Source organism: Macaca nemestrina, chromosome 7 (assembly GCF_043159975.1).
Source record: "Macaca nemestrina isolate mMacNem1 chromosome 7, mMacNem.hap1, whole genome shotgun sequence".
NCBI classification, from domain to species: domain Eukaryota; kingdom Metazoa; phylum Chordata; class Mammalia; order Primates; family Cercopithecidae; genus Macaca; species Macaca nemestrina.
This window is the reverse complement of record NC_092131.1, coordinates 39,090,058-39,096,563: the sequence shown is the minus strand read 5'-3', so window position 1 is coordinate 39,096,563 and position 6,506 is coordinate 39,090,058. Positions and strand designations below refer to the sequence as shown.

At 45.5% G+C, this 6,506-nt stretch overlaps 1 pseudogene; it reads right to left on the bottom strand.

Annotated features, from left to right (window-relative positions):
* Positions 1-289: 289 nt before the first annotated feature.
* LOC105472959 (golgin-45 pseudogene) lies at positions 290-1,116 on the bottom strand (annotated as a pseudogene).
* Between the last annotated feature and the right edge of the window lie 5,390 nt (positions 1,117-6,506).

Genomic DNA, 6,506 nt, shown 5'->3' with positions numbered 1-6,506 from the left:
CAAAAACAACCTAGACAATAGTGAATGAATGGGTATGGCCATATTTGACTCATGGTTGTAGTTTGCCTACCCTTGCTTTAGTGTACCTACATGAACACTGTTCATATAAACTATCCAGTAAGATAAATAATAATTTAGTGCTTAAAAGAAAGTTATAGAACCTTTTTCTTTTAGAGTCCTTTAGGAAAAGCATCATGTATTGCTTGGAAAGTATTCTCTATTTTAAATATTAAATACAGTTTAACACACAAGAATATCCAACTTGATATTTATAAAAAGTAGACTGTTTCTAAAACATTGTATAAGCTCAAAGAGAAAAATGCAACTGCATTTAAATTTTAAATACAGTTTCATTCTTTTATTATGCTGAGATATTAATTAAGAAGGAGTAATCTGGCGTCTAGTACATAAAACATCTTTGGGTATATACATTTTGTAAATAGGAAGTGCTATTACTTCTAGCATTGTAAGAACCCCAGCTCCCAAATAATAATGACTCTTGGATAATAAGCAAATACCTGTAGCATGCCTCCAATATATTGACTGTTAAAGGGCAGAAAGTTCTCCCTGGCAGTGATCGCAACAATTGAAAGCTGTATTTTCATATCTAGCATAGGGATCAAATCATCCACAATTTTTCTTTGTAGCAAGTAAGGTGGTCAGTGAAAACTCAAAACATGGATTATCAGGCGAGCTCTCTGCTTAGGTAGTTGGAGCTAAAATTTGTAGAACCATTTCAGCCATTTTCTCCACTGGGGTGCTGCAGAATTCAACTGTCGATGGAATCTTTTTTTGATTGTTAATGCCAACATTTCCCAGAAGATGAGAATTTACTGCTTTTGCCAACTTGTGATTTGTTAATGCCAGCTCTGCTGTGCTGTGGGGTTGTATGCTAGGAGAGTAAGGTTGCCCTCTTCCCTACTGCAAAGAGATTAAGAGCTCCTCCAGTAATTTCTGGGTAGCTATCATTTCCTGATGAAACTGTTGCTGTTCACTTAGGAGATCCTGTATGGAACCACGTGCATCACGTTTTTGACGCTGTGAAATTGCTTTTGAGGTGGGGCATGGTGGTTCATGCCTGTCATCCCAGTACTTTGGGAGGCTGAAGCAGGAGGATCACTTGAGGCCAGGAGTTCAGGACCAGCCTGGCCAACATGGCAAAACCCCAACTCTACTAAAAATACAAAAATTAGCCAGGCGTGGTGATGGGTGCCTGTAATCCCAGCTACTTGGGAGGCTGAGGCACAAGAATCACTTGAACCCGGGAGGCAGAGGTTGCAGTGAGCCAAGATTGCACCACTGCACTCCAGCCTGGGCAACAAAGCGAGACTCCATCTCAAAAAACAGAAAAACAAAACTGCTCTTGATGCTCTTGAGTTAGTTAACTCATCTGCCATTACTCTGCTTGCAAGGAATTTACTTCGCCATACATCACACTGTATTAACAACATACATTCTAACTGTTTGGAATAAGCTGATTTTTTCTCACAGGCTAGACATTCAAAGTGATACTGAAGATCATCCACAACAGAAGCCACCAGCAACTTTTTAAGCTCATGACTTACCTCCGTCTGCATACGGAGCTGGTTTCAAAGACCTTCTTTGTCCTGTAGTAACCTTCTTTCATAATTCTTGAGCTTTTCCTTTTTTTTTTTTTTTTGATGGAGTCTCGCTCTGTTGCCTACGCTGGAGTGTAATGGCATGATCTCGACTCACTGCAACCTCCGCCTCCTGGGTTCAAGTGATTCTTCTGCCTCAGCCTCCCCATTAGCTGGGACTACAGGCGCACACCACCATGCCCAGCTATTTTTTGTATTTTAGTAGAGACGGAGTTTCACCATGTTGGCCAGGCTGGTCTCGAACTCCTGACCTTGTGATCCGCCCACCTTGGCCTCCCAAAGTGCCGGGGTTACAGGCGTGAGCCACCATGCCCAGTCTCTAATTAATACATTCTTTACTCTGAGAGTTCCTTATTAGGTTCTATAACTCTCTCTGACTGACCAAGGAATTCTCCTTTATGATATCCCAGAGACATCATAATTTTGTTGGAGCTATCATGAGTTATTGTATTTTTGTTGGAGCTATCATGAGTTATAGCAACTTTGTGACCTAATATTCTTTTTTTTTTTTTGAGACAGAATTTCGCTCTTGTTGCCCAGGCTGGAGTGCAGTGGCATGATCTAGGATCTCTACAACCGCTGCCTCCCAGGTTCAAGCAATTCCCCTGCCTCAACCTCCCAAGTAGCTGGGATTACAGGTGCCCACCACCACGCCCAGCTAATTTTGTATTTTTAGTAGAGACTGGGTTTCTCCATGTTCGTCAGGCTGGTCTCAAACTCCCAGCCTCAGGTGATCCGCCCGCCTCGGCCTCACCAAAGTGCTGGGATTGCAGGTGTGAGCCACCCCACCCGGCGGGACCTAATATTCTTACAGCTTCCACTTCTACTGCTTTTCAGTGAGCATTTTCCCTGGCTGAACTCGTGGGCTCTCTGTGATGGAACTGCTTTCTTCCATGGACCCCAAAGGCTATGATGCCTTCTGGATTGGACCCCACAGGGAACTTCAACAGATTTAGGCTCCTCAGTGTCCATTCCATCTCCTGCTCCTCAGTTTGGGGATGAAGTAAGGGTGACTTTGGTTTTTAAACTTTTAAGAGTAGTCATTTTTTTTTTCCCCTTAACTACTGAAAATGCACTCCAAGACTTCTACTGAACAACCTCTAAGATTCTTATTCTCCCCATTTCAGGGGGCTTCACTCGGCAGGCTCTTTGAATCGGTATCGCCAGGTTAACTTCTCACAGACCTCTTCCATTCCGAAGCCGACCCGCCCAGGCCCTCCAGACATCCCTTCCATTGCCTTTGGATTAAGTTTAGGATGGATCTTTCTTTTCCTCTTCCATCAAAAATAGAATCCAGATTTGGGGGATTTGACAGGCAATAGGGCCCATAGGCCATAGTATACTCAACTAAGATATGATCAGATTTATAGATGCTCCATTATTTTATGAGCTATAAAATGTAACCAATTAAACCATTAACACAATGCTTTCTTTAGAATTTTATTATGTTCTTTACGTACTCATATATGTTTACATTATTATATACTTATTGAAAGAGCTCAGACTTTTTTAGACATGTATCATGTACAATATGAGGAAAGCAAATTTGCTAAAACTCTCTTCTGAATCCCTTGTCAGTGTTTTTTTGTTTTGTTTTGTTTTTGTTTTAAGATGAAGTCTCACTCTATCGCCCAGGCTGGAGTGTAGTGGCGCGATCTCGGCTCACTGCAATCTCTGCCTCCCGGGTTCAAGCAATTCTCCTGCCTCAGCCTCCCAAGTAGCTGGGATTATAGGCACCCGCCACCACACCCAGCTAATTTTGTGTATTTTTACAAATACAAAAAAACAGGGTTTCACTATGTGGTCAGGCTGGTCTCAAACTCCTGACCTCATGATTCGCCCGCCTCAGCCTCCCAAAGTGCTGAGATTACAGGCGTGAGCCACTGCACCCGGCTCAGAGTCTTTAAGTGCCTGTTTTTCACACACCATTGCCTGCTGTGCCATCAATAGAACTAAAAATGCAGCATTTCTTTTTCTTTTTCTCTCTCCCCTCCCTCCTTCCCTTCCTCCCTTCCTTCCTTCAGGATGATCTCGGCTCACTGCAACCTCCATCTCCCAGGTTCAAGTGATTCTCCTGCCTCAGCCACCCAAGTAGCTGGGATTACAGGCACGCACCACCACACCCAGGTAATTTTGTATTTTTAGTAGAGATGGGGTTTCACCACGTTGCCCAGGCTGGTCTTGAGCTTCTAGGCTTGAAACACCTGCCCACCTCAGCCTGCCAAAGTGCTGGGATTATAGGTGTAAGCCATTGCACCCTGGCTAGCATTTCTTAAGCCAGTACTACACCATGATCACCAGCATTTTCTTTCTGGGGACCCACTATGCAAGTGTTGATACTGGAGCTTGATCTTACCGGGAGATAAGATTAATGGAAGTTTTTGAGACAACAGACAGGACTCACATTCCTGTCTCAAATAGGCAGGCAATGACACTAAGTCATGACTGCTGTCTGGCCAACAGCAATTGTAAGACACCATTAATCCTAAAGTGAGATCGATTGTATGCTGTATCTCAATATCAGAGATGCTACAATGTGAAAATTGATGAATTGAGACAGTTCTTATGAGACTACCTTTTGGGTTATCCTAAAGGTGATACCCAATCTAGCCCATGAGCAATGGCCCCAGCTTCAGCCACTGACAGGCATCATTTTATCAGACCAGGTCAGTCTGGGCCAAGTGTGTCCTGGACATTTGGAATTGGAACTAGTCTCTTGTGTTAAGAAAATGTCAACACTAGGCACTGCGGAATTGGCCTCTGCCACCATGGGGAGGTGTGCACCCAAAGCTGGACTGCAGGGAGAGGAGGGAGGCTGACACACAGAGGGGCCAAGAAAAGCTAGAGAGAAGGCAGGACCTCAGCCTCCCAAGGGCTTTCCAGTTCTGTGGCTGGTGCCTACCTGGAGCTGGACTGCCCTCTGGCTCCTTCATCTGAGACAACAGGAAGCCTTACAATAATTTCCCCTGTGTCTTTAAGCTGGCTAGTTGGCCCATGTCGCTGACAAATGTCACCACCTTCGCTGTGCTTGCTCAGGTATCAACTGCATTTCAGATAGCAGCTTCTCCACCCCTTTTGGGGCTGTGAAAGCCATGATGATCACAAAACAACTCACAAAGCAACTTCTAGAGCTACTGCTCAGATGAGGATCCTATAAGGCAGTGTTTGAGTGTCCTGTAAAGCTCAGGTCCAGCTACTGCCCAGTTACCTATGTTCTGTCCCCCTAAGCCTGGCCTCATCTGTAGGGGGCACTGAGGGAGGGGCAGCCTGTGACCTTAGAGACCTCCAAGTGAGGTGACTTGCCCCATTCTTGGATTAAGCCCACAGCTGTCAGCCTTAGCCCTTTGCCACTAACCAGTTGAGCTAAGCAGCCCACCCATCTCCTGCTGGGCCCAGCTATTCTGGCCTTTTGGGGCTCTCAAAGCTTGGAAGCTTCCTTCTGCCCTCTCCATGGATGGCACTTTTAGGGCTCAGGAAGTCAAGTCCAGCAGCTAAGGCAGTCTCCCAAGGGCCAGTGTTGCACACTCAGGCCTTTGAACCTAGGGCAGTTTCTCCAGCAGGTCATGCCTATGCCACGGGTCACTGACATCAGGAAGGCAGCCAGCTCCCCAGGGCATGAACGATGGAGCACATATTAGCTTCCTATGGTTGCTGTAACAAATTATCACAAATGAAGTGGCTTAAAACAATACCACCATATTATCTCACAGTTCTGGAGAACAGAGACCCAAAATGGGTCTGTAGACCTGCATTCTATCTGGAGGCTCTCAGGGAGAATCTATTTCCCTGGCTTTTCTAGCTTCTAGAGGCTGTCCACATTCATTGGCTTGTGGCCTCACATCACTCCAACCCCTGCTTCTGTTGTCACATTTCCTCTGATGCTGACACGCCTGCTCCCTGAGCACCCACCCAGATAATCCAGAACAATCTCCCCACCTCAAGATTCTTAATCACATCTGCAAAGTCTTATTTGTCATATAAATTAACAATCATGGGTTCCAGGGACTAGGACATGGACATCTTGGGGGACCATTACTCAGCCTACTACAGAGCACAGAGACTGAAGGACGGCTTCCCTTAATGGTATTTTTCCGTAATCAGGCCTTTTTCTTTAAGAATATTTTAAACAGCATAACAAAGTACAGCTGACTTTTTCCCCCTTTTACAGACAGGGTCTTGTTATGTTGTTCAGGCTGGACTCAAAACTCCTGGGCTCAAGCGATCCTCACCTCAGCCTCCCAAGTAGCTAGTACTACGGACATGCACCACCATGCCCTGCTACAGCAGTTTTTTAATACAACTCTAGGGACAATACCCATTGCCACTTATTACATGCCTACTGTGTGCCAGAGAGAGAAGGAAAGCAACATTATTGGCCCCATTTAAGGAGGTCACTTGCCCAAGGTAAGCCAACTGGCCGGTGGCAGGCAGATTTGAGCTCACATCTGCCTCCATTGACAGGCACTGATGTTGAGGTTGTATTTCTTCCCTTGGCGCCCATAATGCAGACCCTCGTCTAAAGTCTTGTTTTTGTCGGAGAACTTTGGAGCCTTAAATTCAGAGGCGCTTCACACAGCTCATGCCACCTGCAGAAGTACCAGAGAGCCTGGCATAGGCCAAGGAACTGGCAGAGGCTTCAGCCTCTCCTCACCACATCAGGAAATTGAATCTGTTCTCTCTTCTAGTAACTTACTTCACCAAATGACTACACTTGTTGGGCACTAACCTCATGTCCAAGGGACAAACTATGAGCTGGTCCAGTGATGGAAGAGGTGGGTAGAAGCTAGGTCACACTCCTGCCACAGATTTGGTACCAGAACGGTCATTAGGGTTTTGTTAAGGAATGGACAGGCCAGAGAGAGGAGAGGTGGGCCTTCATGAGGCTAT